At 33.7% G+C, this 16,029-nt stretch overlaps 1 pseudogene; it reads left to right on the top strand.

The window, feature by feature from the left end:
- Positions 1-37: 37 nt before the first annotated feature.
- Positions 38-15,617, top strand: LOC112015452 (phosphate transporter PHO1 homolog 3-like; annotated as a pseudogene).
- The last annotated feature ends 412 nt before the right edge of the window (positions 15,618-16,029 follow it).

Raw genomic sequence — 16,029 nt, 5'->3', positions numbered from 1 at the left:
GGAGCACTTAATATATCTCATAAAAGACACAAAACCCATGAAATTTGGGAAGGAATTCACAGCACAAATGGTGCCTGAATGGCAAAGCATACATGGATTACAATCAACTTAAATCTCTTTTGAAAGAAATCCAACGCTTCAATTCAAGCAAAGAATCAAGCCACCAGCAACCCCAGCTGGCCTTAAACGAAAGCTCACACTTCATAGAGCTTTTAGTGGCTTAACACAAAGATACAACCAATCCACAAGCCCATCACCAGCTTCTGATGACATCGAAAGTCAAGCCATTCTTGTAAATTCTGTGAACCATAGTGGCTCACAAAGTTATCAAACTACGTTTGGCATGTCCTCCGATGAAGTTGGAGAATATGAATTGGTTTACTTTAGGAGACTTGACAATGAATTCAATAAAGTGAACAAGTTTTACGAGGCTAAAGTGGAGGAGGTGATGAAGGAAGCAGCTATGTTGAACAAACAAATGGATGCTTTGATTTCTTTTAGGATCAAAGTGGAGAATCCTCAAGGGTGGTTTGATAGGTCTGTAGAGATGACTCGTCTTGCTTCTGATGTTGCTGTTTCAGCAGCTGCATTGGCTGCTTCTACACCAAAAGGAGCCAGAACGAGCAGTAAGTTTTTGAAGCTTTATATTCATAATTTTTTTTTGGAAGCCTTTTCATACTGTTGTTAACTGCTAGTGTTACACTTGTTGAAAAATGCTAAAATTATTACCAATATTACCGTAATAAGCTTACAAATTAAACTAACAATGGACTTCATTGGTGCCCAGATCAATAACACAAAATAAATCTCTAAATTTCTTTTATTTATTTATTTTGTATTAAAAAAATGATGCATCACCAAGAGCCTTGCAGCTTCATGGCACTTTTCTTTATGAGGAGAACGGGTTCGAATCTCTCTTCTCATTATTGTAATTATCGAATTATAAAAAAAGTATATTAGTAAATCAATTTATACGGTTTATATAATAGAAGTTGTAGCAACTGTAATATCACTTTGGGACAGTGTTTTTGGTTAGATATGCAACGTGTTTGTAGTGTGAACTTATTTTACTAAAATAGTGGCTTTTTATGACCATGCTTCACTAGTTTCATATTCATAAGAAGTCCAAAAATATCAAAGCGTTTGCAAAATGATATCAATTAGTAGAACTCTGAAATAACTAAATCAAATGCTCCATGATCAGGAAGAGTTCCCATGTCCATGGATGTGATTGAAGAGGGTCCGAGCAGCCATGGACCATCATCAGATGAATCAAGTGATGACAAAGATGACAAAGAAAATGAAATTGTAAACCAAATGGTTCATGAACAGAGGCTAAAGAACATGAAGGGAACTAGACCAGCTCCTCTTGAAATACTTAGTCATGTGAAAATGAACAACACTCAAGAGACTCCTCGTTCAACCATTAAGGGCTTACTCAAACACCCTCTGCATACCGAGCTGAATTTTACCAGGGAAAATTTGAGGAAAGTTGATGATCAACTTAAGCGAGCTTTTGTTGAATTTTATCAAAAGCTTAGGCCTCTAAAGAACTATAGGTACTATAAGGTAGTTTATTATTAAATTTGGTTGTATTAATTTGCATGTCTTTCTTTCAAATGAATGCAATAAATCAATTTGCTTTGAATGATACAGCTTCTTGAATATTCTGGCATTTTCAAAGATCATGAAGAAATATGATAAGGTATTTTCCCTCCCAAAAAAAAAAAAAAAATTGTATATAGCGTGCATTTGGAAGAGAATGAGAATTTTGTTGATTTGCTTATTGCTGAAAAGTTGGTTCAAGTATATTTGTATTTAAAAAAAACTGTACATAAAAAAATATGTTTAGATACTAAAAAAAAACACTGCTAGCAAATAGACTCTGCTCTTATTCCCAAGGTTTGGACATTGATTTTGGTTCTTATGTTCTGAGCTTAACATTGCAGATCACTTCAAGGAATGCATCAAAATCTTACATGAAAATGGTGGATAACTCCCCCCTTGGCAACTCTGATGAGGTAAAATTTCTCTATTCATTAGCAAAATGCAAGAAAGAAGGGGGAGACCAGATCATTCATTCTCAAAATTACTTAACCTTTATGCTATGTTTGGATGTTGGGGGAAGGAGGGAGAGTAGAGTAAAGGGAATGAGTAATTTAAATACCTTGTTTGGAGGGGTTTGAACTACTTCCAACCCCTCATTGATGTAGGACACAATTTACTATTTAATTATTGTAATTTATTATTTTTGGTATTTTTATGTAAAAAAATGTTATTTTAGGTTTAGGTGATTTATTTCCTTATTTTTAGGTGCATTTAATGGTTTTTTGGTCAAATTTGATTCCTGTTATGGTTAGGTATCAATTAGGAGTTATTTTAAATTATATTTTATTGTTTGTCAAGTTTTAAGGAGTCCTTAAATAGGCCCCTAAGTTTGTAATCGTTTTTCATAGTTTATTATCAATAAAAATTTAGAATTGTGTCTTTTGTGTTCTTTAGTGGATTCTAGACCTATCACCTTGTGGATTCAAAGAACCCCTTATGGATTCGAGGTTTACTACCCAAGAACTAACAGTTTAGTTTCTGTCCATCAAAGAGAGCATCGTGTGTGCTTCTCTTCAGGCTTCCGCGACATCAGTTAGTATCAGAGCCTTGACTTACCCTGGTCTGATTGCTAATTGGTGAGACGGTAACCACCACCACAATAACGATGAATAACTTAGCAAGTATTATGTGACGTACAACAAGCACTCACAAATCTATGCTAGGATGATGCCGTTGAAGAATGGAAACAATAGGGATAACTGCAGCGGAGACATAACTCACGGGCAACCTATTAGTAAGCAAATTTCATATAGACCTTATAAGAGAATTGCAAGTTTTAATGGTTATTTTTTAAAAGAAGATTTTCTTGATTGATTGCTTGATCTAGAGGATTTATTTGACTATGAGAATATTTGTTATGAGAGAAAAGTTGGACTTACTTTGTATAAACTTAGTAAGTATGCCTTATGTTGGTGGGAACGAGTACAATCTGATAGAATCCGACAAGGTAAAGACAAAATTCAATCATGGCCAAGGATGAAAAAGATGCTTGCTATCAAATTTTATCCTTTGGATTGTGAAGAAATCTTGTTGTATACAATACAAGATTATTATTGGCCAAGAAGTTCATACTTGAATTATTTTGAAGAGCCAAATATTCCACCGTTAAAGGAAGAATTACATGTTAAAGAAAATATCGTTCTTGAATAAAAAAAAAAAAAAAAAAAAAAAAATTGTCTATAGCGTGCATTTGGAAGAGAATGAGAACTTTGTTGATTTGCTTATTGTCGAAAAGTTGGTTCAAGTATAATTGTATTTAGAAAAAAACTGTACATAAAAAAATATGTTTAGATACTAAAAAAAAACTGCTAGCAAATAGACTCTGCTCTTATTCCCAAGGTTTGGACATTGATTTTGATTCTTACGTTTTGAGCTTAACATTGCAGATCACTTCAAGGAATGCATCAAAATCTTACATGAAAATGGTGGATAACTCCCCCCTTGGCAGCTCTGATGAGGTAAAATTTCTCTATTCATTAGCAAAATGCAAGAAAGAAGGGGAAGACCCGATCATTCATTCTCAAAACTACTTAACCTTTAGGCTTTGCTTATAAAAGGGTTGCTAATGTCAAGTGCTTTCCTTCTAATCTGATATTCCATTTGCCATTTCAGATTACCAAACTTATGGAAAGGGTTGAAGCTACATTCATCAAACATTTCTCTAATTCTAACCACACCAAAGGCATGAAAATCTTAAGACCCAATTCAATGAGGGAAAGACATAGGACAACATTTTCCACTGGTAAGATCTTTTATTAGGATGAATTAGACTTCTTAACAGTGAATTGGGACCAATTCTGATATCAATTTCTTTCTCTCGAATTTGGTATTTGCAAAAACTTCAGGTTTTTTTGCTGGTTGCACAGTAGCTCTGATTTTAGCCCTTATTATAATTATTCGCGCACGCAATATCATGCATAAGCCAGAGTCAACAGAGGCAGCGAAGTACATGGATAACATGTTCCCCTTTACAGGTATATTTCTTCGTAAATTGAATTTTCTAGGATTTTCTACTCTAATACTAAGACAAAGAGTGAGTTTGGTTCAGCTTTTTGATATTGCATTGTACTTTTAAAAAAAATGAAGGTTTTAAAAAGTGCGGTATGAAACTAGGCTTTTTGAAAAAGCTTTAGTGTTTGGTAAAAACTGTTAAAAAGTGTTTTTTGAAAAAGCTGAGTGTTTGACTAGCATTTATAAAAGTGGTGGTTTGAGTGGTAAATTACCAAAAATGACAATATATGTATAAAAGAGTTTATTTCATACTTAAATCAACTATTTCATAATACTTAAATCAATTTTTCTTCATTCATTTCTAAAAACTATATCATAATATTTTTACAACACTTTCACAAAAAATCATTTGTGATAAATTGATATTGATTTTAATTTGAACTACTATTAAAATTATTTTTTTCTCTTTCTAAAAAAATTATTTTTCTCTCACCAATATTAGCTAATAATACCACTTAAGATTTATTGTGAAAATATTGTGATAACATTTCTCAATTTTAATTTCTTATTTTTTATTTTATTTTTCCCTTATTTTTTTTTCATCCATATTTCCTTCTTCTTTTTTTTCCCCTCTTTTTTTCTCCTCCAAGCATGTACCCTTACTCTTTTCTTTTTTCTTTCTTTCCTCTTTTTTCCCTACCACTTCCTCCAAACTCCGGAACATTCTACAGAGCTCTCTTTCTTCCTCTTTCTTTTTTATTTTTTATTTTTTATTTTCATTTTTCCTTTCTCCCTTTTCTCTTACCACTTTCATCTGCAAGTGTCTTTCACTCTATCCCATCAAAACACACAAACTTAAAGGTCACACACAACCACATCATTTGATTCTCATCAAACAAAGATAGAGAGATGGGTCTTTCGCCTCCGTCATCTGTGTCTTTCACCTCCATCGTCTGCGTCTTTCGCCTCCACCTTTCGCTTCCGTCGTTTGCTGATTTGCTCTGCCTTCATCACTGCCTGTCTTCCTCCCTACCGCTGCTTGATCTCTTCCCCACTGCCAACGACATGCGGTAGAATTGGGCCAGATCGGTTTTTTTTTTTGGTTACAATTTCATTATTGGGTTCCTTTGTAAAATTGTGTTATAAACAAAAAGGATAAAATTGGGTTTTTAAGAAAAACTAATGGGCAATTTGGGAAATTTGCGCAACTTCCAATGGTAACATGAAATGCACTTCAACGCTTTTTTGCAATGAAGCTCTTTGTTGCTTTCGCAATTTAGGCTTTTTCTTCAAAAATGAAAATGCAGCTTTTTAGTAAAAGTAACTCTTAAAAACTTACCAAACACAGATTTTATTTTTTTGGTTAAAAAAAGCGCGTTTTAGCTTTTAAAAGCTAAAACAAACGAGCACAAAGTATCATTTATCCAAAAGCTTAAACAAATAGAAAGTGATGAATTTAATCATTATTCTAACTTAACAAAACAAACAAGACATTCTAGTATTAAGTCGTTCTAGCTGAATAAAAATAGATTCAAATTAACATGACTTCCATTTCCAACAATAGGGATCTATAACTCTTTTGTTTCACATGTTGAACTCCTTGCAGCTTGTTTGGCTATATGGTTCTACACATGATTATGTATGCTGCCAATATATTCTTCTGGAGACGATACCGGGTCAATTATTCCTTCATATTTGGATTCAAGCAAGGAACCGAGTTGGGGTATCAAGAAATTCTCCTCCTCAGTTTTGGTCTTGCAGTGTTAGCACTAGCCAGTGTGCTCTTAAACCTTGACATGGAGATGGATCCAAATACAAAAGATTACGGAACATACACCGAACTTCTGCCTCGGAACTTGGTTTTTGTAAGAATTATCAAACTTAATTGATGATTTCCTCATTTAACCTCTGAATATATAGGCAGAACCTAATCCTGTGATTCCTCTCTTTTTCTGCAGCTTGTACTCATCATATTATTCTGCCCATTTAACATCATGTATCGTTCAAGTCGTTTCTTCTTCCTTACATGTCTCTTTCACTGTATTCTTGCTCCTTTGTACAAGGTATATATTGGTCAAGAAAAAGTAATGCATAAGATTAGTAAGTTGAACTGGGGTGGTTTGTATGAAGTATGAACATTGTGAATTTCTTTCTACTACAGGTGACGCTTCCAGTTTTCTTCTTGGCTGATCAGCTCACTAGCCAGGTTGGTAAATTGTTGAATGTTGTTTATCAATTACCTAAGAATAAAAAGAAAATAATAATCCTTATAAACTGATGTGTTAACTTTTGAAAAAAGAAAAGAAAATAATAATAAAAAAGAAATTGATATACAATATTATTAATTTAGCACCAATCATATTCATTGTTCAGCAGTTTGGAAACCATTTTTAGTAAAAAATTTAACAGCTTTACTCATCTCTTGTCTATCCAGAAGTCCATGATATTGATCATTTTATTCTTACATCTGTTGCAGGTGGAAGCCTTGAGAAGTTTTGAGTTCTACATTTGCTACTATGGTTGGGGAGACTTCAAGCACAGACATCACACTTGCGACGATGTATACAAAACTTTCTATTTCATTGTTGCTGTAATTCCATACTGGTCTCGACTCCTTCAGGTACGAACCTTAACATTTCTTCTTCTTATAAGTTTAGGGACAAAAAAATTCACAACTGTAATGGTATCATATTGGAATTGGTGTATGTAAAAGTGGTTTCATTGGTGAAGTAATGTAAAAATGATGTTACACCGATTATAACTCAACATCTAAGAAAGTTGTGAAAAAATTTATGAAAACTTTTTGTGGGCGTACTTAATTTCCTTTTGTTTGCTCTTCTTCATCTGCTACCACAAATTGAATGATAATTGCTTGATGGACATACTTAATTTTCTTTCATTTGTTTTTTCAGTGCCTCAGGCGCCTATATGAAGAGAGAGATCCTATGCAAGGATATAATGGCATTAAATATTTTCTGACTATTGTGGCTGTTATCTTGAGGACTGCTTATGATCTTGATAAGGGAATGGGTTGGAAAACATTAGCCGGGATTTTCTGAGCCATTGCAGCAATTGTTGCTACATACTGGGACCTTGTTGTAGATTGGGGGCTTCTTCAACGTCGATCTAAGAACCTCTGGTTGAGAGACAAGCTCTTAGTCCCTCACAAAAGTGTATATTTTGGAGCAATGGTAAGAGAAAAAATAACTGTAGCATCTACATAGCTTTTGATAGATATAATTTATTTTAAAAACTTAAAATAAACATAAATATGCTCAAATATCTATGTTAATCATAAACTATCTCAACCCCATCTGTCTCATGTCTGTGTCAGTGTCCATGACTCCATGTGCAGGCTTCTTAGCTTTTATCAACATCTAACACAGTAACACTACTAATTTTAACTTCATGACCATGCAGGTGTTGAATGTGTTGTTGAGGTGTTAGGTCACAATCTGAATGACCCATTGTGATTAACCCTAATTAATTAATTAATTAGCCAAGTTATTAATTAATCAATTTAACATGCAAATACGTGGAAGCACAAACAAATCACCAAATACTAAATATGCAGCAGAAAAAAAAAATGACACGGTGATTTGTTTACGAATGGGGAAAACCCTAATGGCAAAAACCCCACCGGGTGATTTTCAGGTCACCACTCCCGAAACTCCACTATTATCAAATCAAGCGGTTACAAGAAAGGAATCCCAAGTACCTTACCAACCTACAGTTGAACCATTACCCCAATACCCAATTGGACTTGATCTGTAGTGACAGTCTCCACCTTTGATGCACGACTCCCAAGTACGTGACTAACCAATGCGCGGATCCAAGTATGCGACTTCAGAACACCAACTTGAGGAAGAATGGTTGGCTGCAAAGTTCTTCAGTTCATCCACGTGATGAATAACAGGAAGATGCTTGGTTACAAAACCCTACGGTGCAAATACACAGCAACTTCTTGATGGAAGATGAACTAGGTCAAGAACCTTGTCTGTAGAGCACAATTTGCATAAACAGAGATTGCTCAGTGATAATACAACTTGTGTCTACCAAAACGGCTCTTAAAATAATCCTTTTATATGTTTAGGGTTAGAAGAAAAGAAAGCCCAAAAACATATTCACGGATCCCAAGAAAATCAGATTGGAATTCTGAATTTTTAATTCTCGACAGATAGCAGGTGTCGAGGTAGCTATCGAGAGGTGTCGAGCTTTAAAAACTTTGCACTTCAGCTTGCTTTTTCTTGGACAGACTTGATGACTTCAACACTTGACCTTGAAACATTGTTTCTTGAAGTATTAAAAACACCTAGAACTACCCAATTTTTATTTATTTTTTCACATGATGTGTATATATATATATATATATATAAAATAAAACATGTAATATGCATTAATTTAAATTCACACATTTAAAAAAAAAAAAAACTCAGCCTCAAATCAATAAATCAACTTATTCTATAGTACTAAAATAAGACAAATTCTAGTATTGCTAAACAAAATTATACTTGTCCCAATTGATTTATGTTAGACAATTTTGTTTGTATGTGGTTACAACTTACAATTATAATGCATGCACTTTACTGTTAGAATTTATGAAATCTCATTCTTGAATTTTGTTTTGCCATTGAATTCTATGAAAGTTAAAACAATGGGCTATAAAGTTGTTTATTTCTCGTTACAATTTTGCTGACACTGGTTCATGGATATTCTTTATCTAGATGAGTATGAGCCTTGATGAAATATTAGTTTCCAAAGCATTTCATCATCATATCAATAGATAGAAACCTGGAAATCTCACATAATTTGAAGATATGCAATTAAGGTTGTGTTTGGTTCGATGGGTGAAAATATCTTTTGAAAAAGAAAATATTTTAAATGTTTTGTTGCGTTCTTGAAATACTCTGGAAAATATTTTCAAGTGTTTTTTTGCGTTCCTGAAAATGCTATCGAAAACATATTTTCTACTACTTTTCCACATTTTCTCATCTCCCAAGCATATGTAGAAAAATAAAAAAAGAAATTTAGATTTAAAAAAATAGATCAATGGTAGGCAGCAATGGTTGGCAATTGAGGACGTTAGTGGGGGTGGTGGTTAGGTGGTCAACAGTGGGAGTGGGGGAGGGGTAGAGGTTCGGTTGATGAGTTTTGGATGGGGGCAGAAAATGAAAGGACTGCAAATGAAAGTGTAAAATATTTTTTGCTAGAAGTCCTTTTATTTTACTGTAAACATATCAGAAAAAATTTCCAATTGACCAATAATTCCAGTTGCTCCAAATTAACATCTGCAAATGCAGTATTTTTCTTTAATTTTTTTTATTCATCTATTTTCAGAAAATCAAATTTTGTTGAAACAAACATGGCCTAAAACACATTTTTGTGAAAGAATGTGTCAATTCTAAATCAAACTTTTATAGGTTACATACCATGATATATTTACAATAACTCAAAAGTACATCATCAACAATAATAGTGGGCATCTTCTTTTTGATGCGCCCTTTTACATTGGAAGCAAGCTATTTGTGAAATCATTTACCATTTTTTTTTTTTTATTATTTTTTTTATTTTTTTTTATGTTCACTTTCTTCTTCATAAATAAATTTAATAATATTTCAAGGCTGAATTTTAATTATTTTTTAAAAAAATGTATCAAGTCATAGGTCGACCCTATTTTTTCACAAAGCCAAAAATTTCAAATTCATATTGGGTATTTTCTTTTTCCTTGAGATATAGGTTGAATTTTCAAATTAGGTCCAGTTTTGTTAAGTCTAATTAATGATAAAAGAAATTCACTTGATTGGATACGTTAGAATAATCCAACATGTCCATTGAAACTGACCAAGAAAACAAGTCTCGGTTAAACTCCGTACAAGAAAAGTTGGTAGGTAACGAGTACCAGACTTTGGACACCACTCACTAGCAGACAAACCGTGGACATAGTAAAGTAAAATGATAGGAGGGAATTGACTAACGTGTGTAAAAGAAAAGCTTGGTCACTAAAACTGCACTTGGACATTAGCGGACAACATCTTCGTTGAAGTAGATTGCTTGGGCTTATTTGATTGTTGCTTTTTGGCTCTTTTTTTTATTTTTATTTTTTTTTTCGGATATTCTAATTTTAATTTTTTTTTAAACATATGTTAAAATAAGACAGCTTTTAGCCTTGTATTGCACATTTAGCATAAACTTTACTAAAAAGTATATATTTTGATAAACAGCTGATAATCTATTCTCAAACACATGAGTAACGGAAAAAACAAAGAATCTTAAATTGTGGTTTTGTTAGAATTATAATTAGGTAATTAAATACAGTTTATCATATTATCAGATAAAACGGGTTTGGAGTTCAATTCTTCACTCTGCTTCTCATTTAAAATTTCACACATTCATCCTTATTTATTAAGGAAGAGTTTAAGCTAGCGCTTGTCCTAACATCCAGTCCACAATGTTGAAAATATCGTCTACAAATCTTATTTTCCCATTATGAAATTTTGTGTTTATAAATACATTGAAGGCTTTGGAAATTTTTTATTTATTCGAATTTTTACACTCACCAATAAAGGAAAATTAAAGTGTTTTACCACGACTTGCTGATGATGGAAACTTTAAAGTGAAAACGGGTACAAAGATTCTTAGTCATGTTCTTATATTTTCTGACACTGTACGAGCATGGTGCAATTTAAGTTCTTTCATTGCTTGTTAATTGTTGCTTTGCTTGTTTTGACAATAACAAGTCACAAGTGGAGAAGAAGAAGGGAGAGAACATATATATATGTTTGCTTCGTAAATAAAAAGCTGTTTTCATTTATTAGGGTGAAAAAACAGCTTGTTTATTTATTGGCAGAGACTAGTTAGGTACAGCATATTAGAAGATAATAATCCAATTAAAATTTAAACATATGATTATATTGACCAATAAGACACAAACGATGTAATTTTTTTTAAGGACAATTAAATTCAATATAACAATGTATTTAAACAATGTTATTGTTGCTGTTATGGATTATTTGCATTTGGGTTTTTATGGCACCTGATATTAACAATACTAATATCGTATTGATCCCTAAAGTAAAGCAACCTGAAAAGTGTTTGATTTTTGACCTATTAGCCTATGTAATGTCATTTACAAAATTATTTCAAAGGTATTGGCTAACAGGTTGAAGCAAATCCTCCCAAGTGTCATCTCAACTACTCAGAGTGCTTTTGTTTCATACAGGCTCATAACTGATAGTGTGTTGGTGGCATATGGGTTACTACACACTATGCACTCTAGGAAGAAAGACAAAAAAAGGCTCTCTTACTTTGAAGCATAATATCAGTAAGGCGTATGATAGGGTGGAGTGGCCATTCTTGAAGGGTATTATGGCCAAGTTGGGGTTCCTAGCAGTATGGATCAATTGGGTAATGGGATGTGTGACTACTCCCTCTTTCTCTGTTTTGATTAATGGGAAGCCCTTTGGGAACATCACACATTCGAGGGGAATCCGTCAAGGTGATCCTCTTTCACCATACTTATTTTTATTGTGTGCAAAGGGGTTCAATTCACTGCTTCTTTGGGTTGAAATGGAAGGTCGTATTAAAGGGGTCTCTATTTACAGTAGGGCACCATTTGTTACAAATTTAATGTTTGCAGATGACTCTCTTCTTTTTACTGAGCTACTATTGGGGAAGTTGAGGTAATTAATGAGGTTCTGAGAACATATGCTAATGCATCAAGCCAATGTATTAATATAGAAAAATCTTTGGTATTTTTTAGCAGCAATACTCAAGCTAATCATAAAGCTAAGATTGTTTCTGTACTTGAAGTGAAGGTGGTGGAGCGATTTGAAACATATTTAGGGTTACCTACCCTAGTAGGAAGGGCGAAGTATTAGACTTTTTCCTATTTGAAGGATAGGGTTTGGAAGAAATCGCAGGGTTAGAAAGGATGCTTGTTGTCAAAAGTCGGAAAAGAAGTACTCATCAAGGCTGTTGCTCAAACTATCCCGACTTATACCATGGGTGTGTTCCAGCTGCTTGTGAAATTGTGTGATGAATTGAATGCTCTTTGTGCTAAATTTTGGTGGGGACAAGTGGGAAATGAAAGTTGGGATAGCTTGAGCAACAAACTTTAGTGAGCTTTGTCCCTACCAATGGATCTTTCTTTCATTCCCCACTTGTCCCCACCAAAATTTAGCACAAAGAGCATTCAATTCATCCCAATCGGCTGGCGCTTTCGTAGGCTTAGTCCAGCCTATCTCCACAGCTTGCCACACTTTCTTATCTAGAGACTGAAAGAAAACTCTCATGCGTACTTTCTAGTATGCATAGTTAGTGCCATCAAATAAAGGAAGTATAATAAGAAACTGTCTTTTATCCATGACAAACAGGGGTCAATGGATCACACAACAAAGATTATCCCTAATTAGAGTGTGCCTGCTCTGATACCACTTGATAGGTTAAAAACGTATTGACCCATTGTGATGAATAAATTAATTAATTAGTCAAGTTTATTAATTAATCAAATTAACATGCAATTGTACGTGGTATCACAAACAAATCATCAATTAACTAAAGTATGCAGTGAAAAATAAATTGACATAGTGATTTGTTTACAAATAGGGAAAACCTACAAAGCAAAACCACATTGGGTGATTTTAAGATCACCACTCCCGAGAAGCCACTATTATCAAAATAAACGGTTACAAATAAAGGAATCGCAGTACCTTATATCAACCTACAGTTGAACCCTTACCCCAATACTCAATTGGACTTGTTCTGTAATGACAATCTCTCTTTTCAATGCATGGCTCCCAGTACGTGACTAACTAATTGTGCGGATTTTAGTACGCAACTTGATCACTAACTAGAGAAGGATGTTGGTTGCAAAGTTTTTCTGTTCATCACATGATGAAGATCATGAAGTTGCTTTGTCACAAAACCCTATGGTGTACAAACACAGCAGCTTCTTCAAGAATTAGGGCAAACTAGGTTTTCGGTCACATTCTTTTTCACACTTGTGGAATTGTGCTCTTGTGCAACTGTTGTCACTTTTTTCAGTCCTTAAAATAATCCTTATATATGTTTAGGGTTGTGAGAAAAGAAACCCCAAAAATACATTCAAGGGTTGGATGAAAATCAGCTTGAAAAACTGAACTTCATAAACTCGATAGATAGCCATCTATAGAGCTAGCTGTCGAGCCACCGGCTTTAGCAGCTTTTAAACTTCGATAGATGCTACCTGTCGAGCTTTAAAATCCTACACTTTCTGACTTCTTGGACAGACTTGCATGGCTTTAACACTTGAACTTGAAATCTTGTTTCTTGAAGCATTAAACACATCTTCGATTTACCCAATTATAAGTAAAGTGCATTTTGTCAAAAGATTAACCAATTACATAAAATAATGACATATGTTTCTATCATTGCATATGTCCTAACATAACTCACATGCATACTTCAAATGAACATATATATACTTATTAAATTTCAACAAACATGAGAAAAGATTAACAAAAAGACTTAAAGTAACTTCAACTTATCTTCTTCTTCTTCTTATTTTTTATTTTATTTTATTTTATTTTTTTGACAATGATCTAATCTTTAATCAACAAACATTTTATGAGGGAATTTAAAAAAAGTCTTTATTGCTGTCTTTAATTTTTGAGATAACTGTTAGAATAACTATGTCTACGTGTTCATTTTCTCTCCAAAAAAAAAAAAGTCTAAGTGTTCATCTTGTATATGCAAGTTGCAACTCTCATCTTTAATGGGATTGTAACTCTTAAATATAATTTTTTTAAAAAGATTTTTAGAAAAAATTAAAAATTACATATTTAAAATGTAATTATATATAATAAATTTAATGGGGATGAGGTTATATATATATATATATATAAATTTTATTTAGTAATTATTTAAAATTTTGGAGGCCATTTAGCCTCCTTAGCAGTTTCAGTTGAGGATATCTTCTTGAACTCCTCATTGGTGACTGCGCTAAAAAGGGCATTCAGCGCTCTGCTGTTGAAGTTGGCCGCCTTGATCTTAGCATCATCCCACTCGGCCGGTTGTTCTGTTGGCTTAGTCCAGCCAATCTCTATAGCTTGCTACACTTTTTCATCTAAAGACTGCAAGAAAGTTCTCATGCGTACTTTCCAGTATGCATAGTTAGTGCCATCAAATAAATGAGGCATGATTAAAGATTGTCCTCTATCCATGACAAACAGGGGTCAATGGATCAACACAACAAAGATTAAACCCTAATCAGAGTGTGCCTGCTCTGATACCACTTGTTTGGTCACAATCTGAATAACCCCTTGTGATTAACCCTAATTAATTAATTAATTAGCCAAGTTATTAATTAATCAATTTAACATGCAAATACGTGGAAGCACAAACAAATTACCAAATACTAAATATGCAGCGGAAAAAATAAATGACACGGTGATTTGTTTACGAATGGGGAAAACCCTAATGGCAAAAACCTCACCGGGTGATTTTCAGGTCACCACTCCCGAAACTCCACTATTATCAAATCAAGCGGTTACAAGAAAGGAATCCCAAGTACCTTACCAACCTACAGTTGAACGCTTATCCCAATACCCAATTAGACTTGATCTGTAGTGACAGTCTCCACCTTTGATGCACGACTCCCAAGTACGTGACTAACCAATGCGCGGATCTAAGTATGCGACTTCAGAACACCAACTTGAGGAAGAATGGTTGGCTGCAAAGTTCTTCAGTTCATCCACGTGATGAATAGCAGGAAGATGCTTGGTTACAAAACCCTACGGTGCAAATACACAGCAACTTCTTGATGGAAGATGAACTAGGTCAAGAACCTTGTCTGTAGAGCACAATTTGCATAAATAGAGATTGTTCAATGATAATACAACTTGTGTCTACCAAAACGGCTCTTAAAATAATCCTTTTATATGTTTAGGGTTAGAAGAAAAGAAAGCCCAAAAACATATTCACGGATCCCAAGAAAACCAGATTGGAATAATGAATTTTTAATTCTCGACAGATAGCAGGTGTCGAGGTAGCTATCGAGAGGTGTCGAGATTTAAAAACTTTGCACTTCAGCTTGCTTTTTCTTGGACAGACTTGATGACTTCAACACTTGACCTTGAAACATTGTTTCTTGAAGTATTAAAAACACCTAGAACTACCCAATTACAAGCAGAGTGCGTTTTGTCAAAGGATTAGCCAATTTACATAACTAAGTGACATATGTTCTTAAACAAGTTAAAACATATATGTCCTAACATGAGGTTTGCATGGATGCAAACTGTATTGGGTTTCCAAGTGTCTTTCTTACATAAAAATTCCTTAAAAGCCATTGTAGCTGGCCTCGAGATCATTTGTCGTGGCATATGGAATTTATTTAGGTAACAAAGATTTTAATAAGTCATTTTGGTACAAAAACTTCTTTAATATTTGTGATAAACCTAAATTTTTATGCGCAATTGCTCAGATTGGAGAATGAACATTTGAACAATGTTGGCAAGTACCGAGCTTTCAAGACTGTGCCACTACCCTTCAACTATGATGAAGATGAATATAAAGATGAATAGGTTGTTTCAACTTTCTACATAAATAGGAGTAATATATTATATATAAGACTTAAGGAAAATGAGGAAAGTTCAAATTATTCTAGATACTACAACGGATTTTTTTTTCATGGGAGATGTTGACAATTGAGATGGAGGCGCATTAATTTCTTTTTGAAGGCAATCCATGACCATGACAGTCTCACATGATGTATTTATGTTGATAAACTCAATTTTTCTGTTATTTTTTTCTTGAATAATAATAGATTTTAATCTTTCATTACAAGAACGCATAATTATTGGAGTTTATCAGACCTTATAAAACAAGTTGTAACAAAAATTTTGCTTTTGTTATTAAGGTTGTTCTACACTACTATCAATGCATGCTTCCCTCAACACACTATGGCTGTCCACAAGTCGATCTGGGTCGAGTTTG

This window comes from Quercus suber, unplaced genomic scaffold (assembly GCF_002906115.3).
Source record: "Quercus suber isolate HL8 unplaced genomic scaffold, Cork oak 2.0 scaffold_592, whole genome shotgun sequence".
NCBI lineage: Eukaryota > Viridiplantae > Streptophyta > Magnoliopsida > Fagales > Fagaceae > Quercus > Quercus suber.
The sequence above is the reverse complement of the archived record's forward strand: the minus strand, read 5'-3'. Positions and strand labels throughout refer to the sequence as shown.